The sequence below is a fragment of the Lutra lutra genome, chromosome 2 (genome assembly GCF_902655055.1).
Source record: "Lutra lutra chromosome 2, mLutLut1.2, whole genome shotgun sequence".
In the NCBI taxonomy this organism is placed as follows: domain Eukaryota; kingdom Metazoa; phylum Chordata; class Mammalia; order Carnivora; family Mustelidae; genus Lutra; species Lutra lutra.
In genome coordinates this window covers 149,200,228-149,215,365 of record NC_062279.1, presented here as the reverse complement: position 1 = coordinate 149,215,365, position 15,138 = coordinate 149,200,228, and positions in this window count along the sequence as shown.

Genomic DNA, 15,138 nt, shown 5'->3' with positions numbered 1-15,138 from the left:
AACAGGTAACAAAAACACTCGTCTCCTCAAGCCCATGTTTCCTGCAGAAGCTCTTTGCTTCCTGTGTTTGCCAGGATAACCTGTTGATCTCTCTGGCATTAGTATCTTCTAATGTCCTATAGTGGGAATTGCTCATACAGACATCTTGGTTGTATGAAGGATCTTTGCTTGAGGGAATCAAAATGTTGACAAGTAGATGAATCTTTGATGGCTGAAGATTTAAAATTTTAACCTGTTAAAATGCTGACCATCTTCTTGTCTTTCAACCTGAAATTTTTCAGATTGCTTATGACAATTCTCCTTTTGCATATGCTATTTTCACTGCCCAAGAAATTATCTTTTTCCCTCTCACACCGCTCTTGAACAAAAATTCAACTGAGTAAATTTGAAGATTATTCAATAATCCTAGAATCAGGCAACACTACTTCTAATAGACAGGTGTTTGGAGGAGTTATAAGAAATGGAAATCCTCCTTTATCACCTTTAACTAGTGTCTAGCTACGTTTCTCTTTGACACAAAGCTTAGAACAGTTCAAGATGAGAGGAAGGGGGAGAGAGGAGGTGGAAAATAATAGAGATATATTCTATAACTGGAAGAGGTCCTTCATGATAACAAGAGAAGTCCTAGAACTCAGAGATATAATTTTATCTCTTGTCTGTTATCATTCCCTCTGGTCTGGTATGTTAATTTATTACTACTTTTCTTCATCGTCATTTAGAATTTATATCAGTAAAGTCCCTCACATATTTTTCAGAATATATTTCCTACTATAAACTTAATACAATATGTTGAAGCCTATACTAATGTCAAAAGTTGTCTGGCTATACATTTGTCTGCAGTCAATATTCCTTCAAATTGACCTGATGCGGGTCAGCTGGTGCAGAACTAATGTCATCCATTCTCAGAGTAGAGAAACCTCTGCTGATGTAATACCAAAGGTAAAAAACAAACAAAAACAAACAAACAAACAAAACCAAAAACAAATACAAAGAAAAAAAAACTAAAAGAAAACACATAATGTTGGATGGAAATCAGCAGAGGACATCTGGAATTCTTACTTAAGGTGATCAGGAGATATTTTTGTAGATAATCTAAGTTCTTATTATTTCATTCTAAGAGTATTATTTCATTATCTCATTCATGCAGCAAATAGTTTCTGAAGTCCTGGGCTTTTCCAGGCAATCAGTCATGAATAGGGTATAGTTTCATCCTTAAAGGACATCATAAGCTAAAGTCAAGCTGACATGCAAATAATTTTTTTTTTAATTTTTTTATTTTTTTCAGCATAACAGTATTCATTATTTTTGCACCACACCCAGTGCTCCATGCAATCCGTGCCCTCTACAATACCCACCACCTGGTGCCCCCAACCTCCCACCCCCCACCCCTTCAAAATTCTCAGATCGTTTTTCAGAGTCCATAGTCTCTCATGGTTCACCTCCCCTTCCAATTTCCCTCAACTCCCTTCTCCTCTCCATCTCCCCTTGTCCTCCATGCTATTTGTTATGCTCCACAAATAAGTGAAACCATATGATAATTGACTCTCTCTGCTTGACTTATTTCACTCAGCATAATCTCTTCCAGTCCCGTCCATGTTGCTACAAAACTTGGGGATTCATCCTTTCTTTCTTTCTTTCTTTCTTTTTTTTTTTTTTTTTTTTACAGCTTTATAAACATATATTTTTATCCCCAGGGGTACAGGTCTGCGAATCGCCAGGTTTACACACTTCACAACACTCACCATAGCACATACCCTCCCCAATATCCATAACCCCACCCCCTCTCCCAACCCCCTCCCCCCATCAACCCTCAGTTTGTTTTGTGAGATTAAGAGTCACTTATGGTTTGTCTCCCTCCCAATCCCATCTTGTTTTATTTACTCTTCTCCTACCCCCTCGACCCCCCATGTTGCATCTCCTCTCCCTCATATCAGGGAGATCATATGATAGTTGTCTTTCTCCGATTGACTTATTTCGCTAAGCATGATACCCTCTAGTTCCATCCACGTTGTCGCAAATGGCAAGATTTCATTTCTTTTGATGGCTGCATAGTATTCCATTGTGTATATATACCACATCTTCTTTATCCATTCGTCTGTAGATGGACATCTAGGTTCTTTCCATAGTTTGGCTATTGTAGACATTGCTGCTATAAACATTCGGGTGCATGTGCCCCTTCGGATCACTATGTTTGTATCTTTAGGGTAAATACCCAGCAGTGCAATTGCAGGGTCATATGGTAGTTCTATTTTCAACATTTTGAGGAACCTCCATGCTGTTTTCCAGAGTGGTCGCACCAGCTTGCATTCCCACCAACAGTGTAGGAGGGTTCCCCTTTCTCCGCATCCTCGCCAGCATCTGTCATTTCCTGACTTGTTAATTTTAGCCATTCTGACTGGTGTGAGGTGATATCTCATTGTGGTTTTGATTTGTATTTCCCTGATGCCGAGTGATATGGAGCACTTTTTCATGTGTCTGTTGACCATCTGGATGTCTTCTTTGCAGAAATGTCTGTTCATGTCCTCTGCCCATTTCTTGATTGGATTATTTGTTCTTTGGGTGTTGAGTTTGCTAAGTTCTTTATAGATTTTGGACACTAGCCCTTTATCTGATATGTCATTTGCAAATATCTCCCCCCATTCTGTCAGTTGTCTTTTGGTTTTTTTAACTGTTTCCTTTGCTGTGCAAAAGCTTTTGATCTTGATAAAATCCCAATAGTTCATTTTTGCCCTTGCTTCCCTTGCCTTTGGTGATGTTCCTAGGAAGATGTTGCTGCGGCTGAGGTCGAAGAGGTTGCTGCCTGTGTTCTCCTCGAGGATTTTGATGGATTCCTTTCTTACATTGAGATCCTTCATCCATTTTGAATCTATTTTCGTGTGTGGTGTAAGGAAATGATCCAATTTCATTTTTCTGCATGTGGCTGTCCAATTTTCCCAACACCATTTATTGAAGAGGCTGTCTTTGTTCCATTGGACATTCTTTCCTGCTTTGTCGAAGATGAGTTGACCATAGAGTTGAGGGTCCATTTCTGGGCTCTCTATTCTGTTCCATTGATCTATGTGTCTGTTTTTGTGCCAGTACCATGCTGTCTTGATGATGACAGCTTTGTAACAGAGCTTGAAGTCCGGAATTGTGATGCCACCAACTTTGGCTTTCTTTTTCAATATTGCTTTGGCTATTCGAGGTCTTTTCTGGTTCCATATAAATTTTAGGATTATTTGTTCCATTTCTTTGAAAAAAATGGATGGTACTTTGATAGGAATTGCATTAAATGTGTAGATTGCTTTAGGTAGCATAGACATTTTCACAATATTTATTCTTCCAATCCAGGAGCATGGAACATTTTTCCATTTCTTTGTGTCTTCCTCAATTTCTTTCATGAGTACTTTATAGTTTTCTCGGTATAGATTCTTAGTCTCTTTGGTTAGGTTTATTCCTAGGTATCTTATAGTTTTGGGCGCAATTGTAAATGGGATGGACTCCTTAATTTCTCTTTCTTCTGTCTTGTTGTTGGTGTAGAGAAATGCAACTGATTTCTGTGCATTGATTTTATATCCTGACACTTTACTGAATTCCTGTACAAGTTCTAGCAGTTTTGGAGTGGAGTCTTTTGGGTTTTCCACATATAGTACCATATCATCTGCAAAGAGTGATAGTTTGACTTCTTCTTTGCTGATTTGGATGCCTTTAATTTCCTTTTGTTGTCTGATTGCTGAGGCTAGGACTTCTAGTACTATGTTGAATAGCAGTGGTGATAACGGACATCCCTGCCGTGTTCCTGACCTTAGCGGAAAAGCTTTCAGTTTTTCTCCATTGAGAATGATATTTGCGGTGGGTTTTTCATAGATGGCTTTGATAATATTGAGGTATGTGCCGTCTATCCCTACACTTTGAAGAGTTTTGATCAGGAAGGGATGCTGTCCTTTGTCAAATGCTTTTTCAGCATCTATGGAGAGTATCATATGGTTCTTGTTCTTTCTTTTATTAATGTGTTGTATCACATTGATTGATTTGCGGATGTTGAACCAGCCTTGCAGCCCTGGAATAAATCCCACTTGGTCGTGGTGAATAATCCTTTTAATGGACTGTTGAATCCTATTGGCTAGTATTTTGGCGAGAATTTTTGCATCTGTGTTCATCAAGGATATTGGTCTGTAGTTCTCTTTTTTGTTGGGATCCTTGTCTGGTTTTGGGACCAAGGTGATGCTGGCCTCATAAAATGAGTTTGGAAGTTTTCCTTCTATTGCTATTTTTTGGAACAGTTTCAGAAGAATAGGAATTAGTTCTTTAAATGTTTGGTAGAATTCCCCCGGGAAGCCGTCTGGCCCTGGGCTTTTGTTTGTTTGGAGATTTTTGATGACTGTTTCAATCTCCTTACTGGTTATGGGTCTGTTCAGGCTTTCTATTTCTTCCTGGTTCAGTTGTGGTAGTTTATATGTCTCTAGGAAAGCATCCATTTCTTCCAGATTGTCAAATTTGTTGGCGTAGAGTTGCTCATAGTATGTTCTTATAATTGTCTGTATTTCTTTGGTGTTCGTTGTGATCTCTCCTCTTTCATTCATGATTTTATTTATTTGGGTCCTCTCTCTTTTCTTTTTGATAAGTCTGGCCAGGGGTTTATCAATCTTATTAATTCTTTCAAAGAACCAGCTCCTAGTTTCGTTGATTTGTTCTATTGTTTTTTTGGTTTCTATTTCATTGATTTCTGCTCTGATCTTTATGATTTCTCTTCTCCTGCTGGGTTTAGGGTTTCTTTCTTGTTCTTTCTCCAGCTCCTTTAGGTGTAGGGTTAGGTTGTGTACCTGAGACCTTTCTTGTTTCTTGAGAAAGGCTTGTACCGCTATATATTTTCCTCTCAGGACTGCCTTTGTTGTGTCCCACAGATTCTGAACCGTTGTGTTTTCATTATCATTTGTTTCCATAAATTTTTTCAATTCTTCTTTGATTTCCTGGTTGACCCATTCATTCTTTAGAAGGATGCCTTTTAGTCTCCATGTATTTGGGTTCTTTCCAAATTTCCTCTTGTGATTGAGTTCTAGCTTTAGAGCATTGCGGTCTGAAAATATGCAGGGAATGATCCCAATCTTTTGATACCGGTTGAGACTTGATTTAGGACCAAGAATGTGATCTATTCTGGAGAATGTTCCATGTGCACTAGAGAAGAATGTGTATTCTGTTGCTTTGGGATGAAATGTTCTGAATATATCTGTGATGTCCATCTGGTCCAGTGTGTCATTTAAGGCCTTGATTTCCTTGTTGATCTTTTGCTTGGATGATCTGTCCATTTCAGTGAGGGGAGTGTTAAAATCCCCTACTATTATTGTATTCTTGTCGATGTGTTTCTTTGATTTTGTTATTAATTGGTTTATATAGTTGGCTGCTCCCACGTTAGGGGCATAGATATTTAAAATTGTTAGATCTTCTTGTTGGACAGTTCCTTTGAGTATGATAGAGTGTCCCTCCTCATCTCTTATTATAATCTTTGGCTTAAAATCTAATTGATCTGATATAAGGATTGCCACTCCTGCTTTCTTCTGATGTCCATTAGCATGGTAAATTCTTTTCCACCCCCTCACTTTAAACCTGGAGGTGTCTTCGGGTGTAAGATGAGTTTCTTGTAGGCAACATAGAGATGGGTTTTGTTTTTTTATCCATTCTGATACCCTGTGTCTTTTGATTGGGGCATTTAGCCCATTAACATTCAGGGTAAGTATTGAGAGATATGAATTTAGTGCCATTGTATTGCCTGTAAGGTGACTGTTATTGTATATTGTCTCTGTTTCTTTCTGATCTACTACTTTGAGGGTCTCTCTTTGCTTAGAGGACCCCTTTCAATATTTCCTGTAGAGCTGGTTTGGTATTTGCAAATTCTTTCAGTTTTTGTTTGCCCTGGAAGCTTTTAATCTCTCCTTCTATTTTCAATGATAGCCTAGCTGGATATAGTATTCTTGGCTGCATGTTTTTCTCATTTAGTACTCTGAATATATCATGCCAGCTCTTTCTGGCCTGCCAGGTCTCTGTGGATAAGTCTGCTGCCAATCTAATATTTTTACCATTGTACGTTACAGACTTCTTTTCCCGGGCTGCTTTCAGGATCTTTTCTTTGTCACTAAGACTTGTCAATTTTACTATTAGGTGACGGGGTGTAGACCTATTCTTATTGATTTTGAGGGGGGTTCTCTGAACCTCCTGGATTTTGATGCTTGTTCCCTTTGCCATATTGGGGAAATTCTCTCCAATAATTCTCTCCAATATACCTTCTGCTCCCCTCTCTGTTTCCTCTTCTTCTGGAATCCCAATTATTCTAATGTTGTTTCGTCTTATGGTGTCACTTATCTCTCGAATTCTCCCCTCGTGGTCCAGTAGCTGTTTGTCCCTCTTTTGCTCAGCTTCTTTATTCTCTGTCATTTGGTCTTCTATATCGCTAATTCTTTCTTCTGCCTCATTTATCCTAGCAGTGAGAGCCTCCATTTTTGATTGCACCTCATTAATAGCTTTTTTGATTTCAACTTGGTTAGATTTTAGTTCTTTTATTTCTCCAGAAAGGGCTTTTATATCTCCCGAGAGGGTTGCTTTAATATCTTCCATGCCTTTTTCAAGCCCGGCTAGAACCTTGAGAATCATCATTCTGAACTCTATATCTGACATATTACCAATGTCTGTATTGATTAGGTCCCTAGACTTTGGTATTGCCTCTTGTTCTTTTTTTTGTTGTGAATTTTTCCGCCTTGTCATTTTGTCCAGATAAGAGTTTATGAAGGAGCAAGTAAAATACTAAAAGGGTGGCAACAACCCCAGGAAAATATGCTTTAGCCAAATCAGAAGAGATCCTGAATTGTGAGGGGGGAGAAAGGGGATAAAAAGGGGTTCAGAAAGAAAGAAAAAAAAAACTATTAAAAAAAAGAAAGCCGATAAAGAAAAAATATAAAAAGAGGAAAATATATATATATATTAGATAAACTATTTAAAAAACGTTAAAAAAAGAAAACGGTAAAAGTTAAAAAAAATTTAGCAGAAGAAGAGAAAAAGAAAAAAAAATTGAAAAAGAAAAAAAAAATTAAATTAACTGCAAGGCTAAAAAATCATGGGGAGAAAGCCATGAGTTCCGTGCTTTGCTTTCTTCTCCTCTGGAATTCCGCCGTTCTCCTTGGTAGGTGAACTTGGTCCTGGCTGGGTTTCCCGTAGATCTTCTGGGGGAGGGGCCCGTTGTAGTGATTCTCAAGCGTCTTTGCCCCAGGCGGAGTTGCACCGCCTTTACCCGGGGCCGCGCTGAGTCATCCGCTCAGGTTCGCTTTCGGGAGCTTTTGTTCCCTGAGCGCTTTCCGTAGAGTCCGGAGGACGGGAATGAAGATGGCGGCCTCCCGGTCTCCGGCCCGGAGGAGCCGAGAGCCCGGGGCCCCACTCCTCAGTGCGCCCTCAGAGAACAGCGCCAAACGACTCCCGTCACCCTGGCCTCTGGCCGCGCTCCGAGCTGACCGAGCCTGCGACCGGTTCAAGGCAACCCTGAGCTGAGAGTCACTCCTCGGCTCTGTCTCTGCAGCCGGCTTCCCCGTTCTAATACCGGTAAGCTCTGCGACACTGAGACACCCCCGATCCTTCTGCGACCCTGCGGGAGCTGAGGCCGCGCTGACCCCGCCTGGGCTTCCATTTAAGCCTCTGGAGCGATGTCCCTCAGCGGAACAGACTTTTAAAAGTCCTGATTTTGCTCCGTTGCTCCGCTGCTCGCCGGGAGCCGGCCCCTCCCCCCGCGGTCTATCTTCCCGTCGCTTTGGATTCACTTCTCCGCCAGTCCTACCTTGCAGAAAGTGGTTGATTTTCTGTTTCTGGAATTGCTGTTCTTCTTCTCTTCAATCTCCCATTGGATTTGTAGGTGTTTGCAATCTTTAGATAAGCTATTTACCTGATCTCCCGCTACCCGAAGTAGTCTCAGCCTGCTACTTCTCCGCCATCTTGACTCCTCCTCCGACATGCAAATAATTTTAATGAAACTAACTATTTGCTCCATTTAAGTGGTATTAAAAGTTGTCTGATCATAAAATTGATTGTAGAGCTTATAAAGATTAAAGTTTATAGGCACCTCTATTGGAGGTTCTGGTTTGATTGACTTGGGCCTCAGTCTAGAAATCTATTTTTCACAAGGTTCCTGAGTGTGTATGTGTGTTTGAAGATTGGCAGGTATTAAAATACTGAGTTGAAATTTAATTCCTGGCATTATGGGAATGATGAGGAGGGATACCCATCACAGCCTCGATAAGGGGAATGGTGCAAAGTGAGGAATAATGTGAATGGGAATTCTTAGGGTGTGTAGGAGTTTACCAAGTAGACTAAGTGAGGAAGAGTCTATTCCAAGCATAATAAAAATTCTGTTCCAAATGACAGAGACATGATCAAGCTAGTCCATTTGGTGAGGTTACTGGGAAATTACAGAATTAATATAAGAATGCAGGCTAGTCCAAGACTGAGGCATAAAAACAGAAGAAGACTGTCAACAAAGGGCCTTTTAATATTTCATATGGAATTTTGAAACTGTCAAATGACTTTAAGCAGATGGCTGATGTGGAGCAAAGTGGAATCCAAACTAAAAATTCTGCACACTTAAAAGGCTCTTTTTTTTTTTTTTTTTAAGGCTCTTGAAATTGTCCTGAGAGCTCTGATGAGAGTACATTTTACATGAATTATAGGAAGACTCTGGGGTTTTAAATCAAACAAGGCTGGGCCCTTTTCTGCCCCTAACCCTCAATGTTCATAATTAACCATGATGACTCTCTGTCTTCATTATCAAAGTAGTGATGATCATAACTTTGAAGCTTCTGTTAGAATGAACCAATAAAAAGCAGAGACAAGCACACCACGTGGAAATCCAGCAGTGACATGCCTCAGGACAGGGAGAAACAGGAGCATTTGGAAGGCCTGGCATATACATTACCTGATTTAACTGTCACATGATTCCAAGATGCTGATTGTTATATTTATTGTAGAAATGAAAAAGCTGGGACTCTGAGAGTTACTCTATTTTGTTTAATAACACAGAATGAAGCCAAATAGCTCACCCAGATGCAAAACCAGGTCTGCACTTCTATCTGCAGTTCCTCACTGTGCACGTTAACCATCCAACTTTGCCCCCAGAACAACTCCTGAAGGGTCTCAACGCACGCTCTTTCTTTTTTTTTTTTTTAATTAATTAATTATTTTTTTTTAATTTACTTGACAGACAGAGATCACAAGTAGGCAGAGAGGCAGGCAGAAAGAGAGGAAGGAAAGCAGGCTCCCTGCTGAGCAGAGAGCCCGACTCGACTCGGGGCTCGATCCCAGGACCCTGGGATCATGACCCAAGCCGAAAACAGAGGCTTTAACCCACTGAGCCACCCATGCACCCCATCGCACGCTCTTTCTAATCCTGGTCACTGCCTCACATTTTCTGCATTCAGATACTGTCAGACAGTGCCTTCAGTTTTATACTGAACCTCTGTTTCTCCACTTACACTGATGTTCTTCACAGTTGATGCAATGCTACTGAAGTATCAAGCTATGATTCACTTCAACAAGCTTTTTTGAGCACATATGATGATAAACACATGCAGTGTAGTAGAGAGTTACAAACTGTAGTGCATGATGCTGGAGGAATAAAAACAAATACAGCTGGTTTCTGCTTTCAGTAGAAGGGCATCCTATCCTGAGAGGTTAAAGAACACTGTTTCTGGAGTCAGAATGCAGGGGTTCAAAATGTCATGTTTACCACTTCCCAGTGATGTGAAAGTATCTTACTCCCCATGGGTCTCAGCTCCCCGGTCTATAAAATGGAGATATTAACATTATCTACCTCCTAATTTATTGTGATTAATTTAGATATTACCTGTATATAGTGCCTAGTACATTGTACACAATCAACTTTTGCCATCATCATCATCATGGTCATTTTATTATTGTTAATGTTATTATTGGAGGCATGAGATGTATATTTATGGTATCAGACTTGGAAATGACTAACCACTACCCAGGAGGAATTCAGTTATACAACAGATACTGTAAGATGGTGTCATTTTGACTGAAAGATGAAGAAAGAAGCTTGAGGGAACACTTTCTTCTGGGGTGAAAATTGTCCTGGGTTAAGAACAAGACAACTAGATCTGAGTCTTGAGTATGCAACCATCTTGCCAGTTGACTTGACTAAATCCTTTCAACTCTTTGATCCCCATTTTTCCTTAGTTTTAAAAAGGAAAAAAGATAGAGATTGAGATCATATCCTTAACCATCTCCTTTCCTTTTGGTGCTGTGAGACTCTCCTGGGAGCATTTGTGGAATTGCCGAGCTCCCTGTTCACTACCCTGGGTCCTCTGAGGCAGAGTCCCAGAGGCCAGCTCCCACCAACTCTGATCTTCCCATATTCTCTACAGGAATACAGCTCTGTGCCAACTTGTGGTTTGTGGAGATCCAGAATTTCCTCTTGACCACCTCCTATTTCCTCCAAAGAGCTCAGTGAGCCTTTGTCACATGTGACACACTCAGATTTAAGGAACTACAAACCTGTACCAATGAATCTTATTCCTGGCCTTCTTAAGAACTGTCTTTCACACTAGATTCACCTATTCACCTGGCCAAGAGTGAACATTAAGGATCATCAGGTTTTGATCAAATGATCAAATGTTCAAATGATCTGACTGTCAAAGTCCTCACCTCTATGTTCACTGGGATCCTGCTTCTCTATCATTTGATCTGGCACTCATCATTAAGTGTAAACATGGTCTGTTTTTTTCCTGTTCTTGTCCCACATTTATGCTCAGTTTTGCATCTGCTCTGGTGTATTCCATTTCTGGATGTTCAAGTCAGTTTTCCTGTAGGATCTCACTCAAGTTCCAAGGCTTCTCTTTGGCATTTCCAACATTCATTCCAATACTTCAGAAGGATGTATCAGGCAATAAATGGACTCTCTCAGATATCATATAATCCCTCATTCTAGCAAATAAATGCTAGCAAAATGCTGTTCTCATCAAAAATAGGCATAATAACAAATATTTTTCACAATTTAAATTTTTGATGAACTGGCTTTGATGCCAGAGTTCACTTACCAATCCTTAGGAACCAGAAGAAAATACATACACAGCAGTCAGTGCATGGGAAACAATGTAATAAAACAAAATGCCCTGAACTAAGTTCAGTGGCAAGTCTTATAACATGATGTTTTCTGGTTTCCTTTGATGAATCTAAAATGATCATCATAAATTACTGTGCAGATGCACGTACAGTGCCCGAAACATTATGGGTTCTTAGTAAAGACTTTAGGATAATGATGATGATGATGATGATGATGATGACGACGACGATGACGATGATGACGATGATGGTCATCATCATCATAGTATAGATATTGGTGTTCTGGCTCCCTAAACAGCCAAATCTGGTTTGGAATGTCTTTACTGAGTCATGTTGCAATATAATACTTTACTTTTATGGAAATTTCCCACAAGCTACATGATCAGCTAAAAATTAGAGAGTTATTTGAAGCAGACCAGGTACAATAATCAAGCACACTTAGGCCAGGAATAAGATTCATTGGTACAGGTTTGTAGTTCCTTAAATCTGAGTCTGTCACATGTGACTGACTGCTCAATATGATTATTGATCAGGGCTTATTTTGAAAGGCAAATTTTCTCCTTGGCTTGTCAATCTTTTTAAACCTTCCTCCATTCAGGAGTGATAACACTTACTTGTAAATGTCTTTTTACATATACATCTCTTTCCTTAGACTGTAAGCTCCCCAAGGGCAGGACTCTCACTGTGATTTATTGATCTTTGCATATGTACCATCTAAAGCATATCCAGTGGATACCAGTGAATTCAGTAAGACAAGAAAGGAAGGAAAGTCTAACATCTGCAGGAGATACAAATTTAAGGAAATTACTCAGAACTGAATGATATAGGCTGTGAGACCCTCAGTGAAGTGACTCCTATCTCTATCAGGAATATTCATAAAAATCATATTTTGTACAGAGCCTTAATAGGCCAGGCTTGGTTGGGAGCTCTGCCTTGACAGGGAAACCTGGACTATGACTCATTACATAGCCTTGAGCAAGTCACATCATCTCGTTTAGTTAATATCTGCTGATAAATTAATTTCCTCATTAATGTTTCATTCTACAGAGGGAATTTGTAGATTAATTAATTAATATACATAAAATGCTTCGATTAAGGTAATTGCCATTAGCTGCAAATACTCTCATAAGTCCCTGTTTGGGAATAGTCCAAAATCACTATTTCTTAAGAGATTTCTGATAATTACCCAATGTTCTCCAGAAAGTCCTATATCATAGTACCCATTTCCAAAGTAATTAATTTTTCCTTTCTAAAAGTTTGACTCTAGCCATTAATATGTCTATAGCTCATCTCAGTCATCCCTGAGATGAACCTACAAAACATTAGTGCTGATGGTGTTTAGAGATAATCTATCTCTTCTCTACCTTTTTTATATAGCAAGAACCTGAGGCTTCTGTACAATAAGTAAATGTCCCAAAGGGTGTGGGGGGGAGAAAAGAAAGAAAATTCTTAAGCAGCAGAATCTGGGCTTAACCTAGAATTTTAGGAAGAAAAAAATCCATCCTTTCATTCTATCTTATATTCTACTGTTAAAGGTGAAGAGATAGCCACTACACTTATCATAGTGAACATCTTGTTATATATTTGTCAAATCACTGTGCTATAAAACTGAAACTAATATAATGTTGTATGTCAACTATACCTCATTTAAAAATTAAAGAAAAAGAAATAGTTACCTAAAAGTGTCATTAGAGGCCATATCTCTCATTAGTGGCAATATGTTCTGTATAAATTATGATAGAAGATAGGAAGTTTAGCTAAGGAACAAAACTTCAGAACCAATAATATTTTTGAGACTTAGCACTACCTACAGAACCAATAATATTTAAAACACACAAAGTGGTTTACAGAATATTTTCACTTACCTTACCATACTAATCTCTGTAAATTTCCTGAAAGTTAACAACCATCATTATACTTCCCAGAAGATTTATACATGAGTATGTAATTAAGTGTGGTTCTGTATATCTATATGATGGAATATTATTCAGATATAAAAAAAGAATGGAGTTCTGATACATGCTACACCATGGGTGAGGCTTGAAAACATTATGGTAAGTGAAATAGGCCAGACAAATATTGTAAGATTATACTTATAATAAATGTCTAAAATGTACTGTCATTTGCAAATATCTTCTCCCATTCCATGGGTTGCCTCTTTGTTTTGTTGACTGTTTCCCTTGCTGTGCAGAAGCTTTTGATCTTGATGAAGTCCCAAAAATTCATTTTTGCTTTTGTTTCCTTTGCCTTTGGAGACATATCTTGGAAGAAGTTGCTGTGGCTGATATCGAAGAGATTACTGCCTATGTTTTCCTTTGGGATTCTGATGGATTCCTATCTCTCACATTGAGGTCTTTTATCCATTTTGAGTTTATCTTTGTGTACGGTGTAAGAGAATGGTCAAATTTCATTCTTCTACATATAGCTGTCCAGTTTTCTCAGCACCATTTATTGAAGAGACTGTCTTTTTTCCACTGTATATTTTTTCCTGTTTTGTCAAAGATTATTTGACCGTAGAGTTGAGGGTCCATATCTGGGCTCTCTACTCTGTTCCACTGGTCTATGTGTCTGTTTTTATGCCAGTACTATGGTGTCTTGGTGATCACAGTTTTGTAGTAAAGCTTGAAATCAGGTAACATGATGCCCCCAGTTTTGTTTTTCTTTTTCAACATTTCCTTAGCAATTCGGGGTCTCTTCTGAGGGAAATTGGAAGGGGAGGTGAACCATAAGAGACTATGACTCTGAAAAACAATCTGAGGGTTTTGAAGGGGCGGGGGGTGGGAGGTTGAGGGAACCAGGTGGTGGGTATTAGAGAGGGCATGGATTGCATGGAGTACTGGGTGTGGTGCAAAAACAATGAATACTGTTATGCTGAAAAGAAATAAAAAATTTAAAAATTAAAGAAAATGTCTAGAATGGACAAATTTGCAGAGATGGAAAATAGATAAAAGTTTATGACATTTTAGGGAAAATGGAATGGTGGCATTGCTTAATGGGTACAGATTTTCTTTTTGGGTGATGAGGACTTTTTGAAAATAGGGTATGGTGAAGGTTGTACAATATTTTGAATATAGTTACTGCCATTGAACTAGAGTCAAAAATGGTCAGAATGGCACATTTTGTGTTTTATAAATTGTACCACAATTACAAAACAACAACAACACTGAATATATAAAATAAAATAAAATAAAATAAAATAAAATAAAATAAAATAGTGGCTCTGAAGTAGGGACGTCTGGGTTAGGAATCCAGACACTTCCTGTTTATTTGGCACTTGTCAGTTCCTTATCTTGACTCTTCTTTTATAAGATGGACTAAAAGTAATAATGGTTTGTAGATATTTTGTCATTAATGAATTGAGGAAGTCTAGATATAATTTTCCTAAATTTGTATCATAAATTCCTGGGAAAGTCTAAATCCTGTCTAATATCCTTGATCCCTGCAGTCTTTACTGTTCCCTTGTTTTGTCTATATTGTTAGAATTTAAGACAGGAATCTTAATCTTAAGACTTATTATGTAAGTTGAGTAATGCTATGTTTCTGTTGTCCAAATATTCATAATTACTTTTCTGTTAAAATAGAGGTGAAGCTTAATCTCTCAGAGGTAGATCGATAGAAATAAGATAGGAAATAAGGTCTCATGGAACAGAAATTCAGTAGACTCAATGTCCAGTTGCACTTCTGTATAACCATGAGCGAGCCATTTATGTCTTCTTCAATTTCAATATTTCAGTGGTGTAGTAGGAGGAGCCTGAGCACACTCCCACCCACGTTTTCAACTAGATATCATCCATGTCCAAATCAATAAACTAGAGGGTGATCTGAAGACTGACAGAACAAACTCCACAACTAGATACAGAAAAGAAGGTGCAGCTGAAAAGTTAAGAAATTCAGAAAGATGCAAGGCTGCCTATATGATGGAGGAAGCGGCACTTGCAGAGAGGGAAGAGAAATAGACCTTTACACCAGGGATCTCACATGGGGAAGACTAATCCTCATAACATTTGGCTTTAAAAACCATGGGAGTTAAATCCCATGAGTTTATAA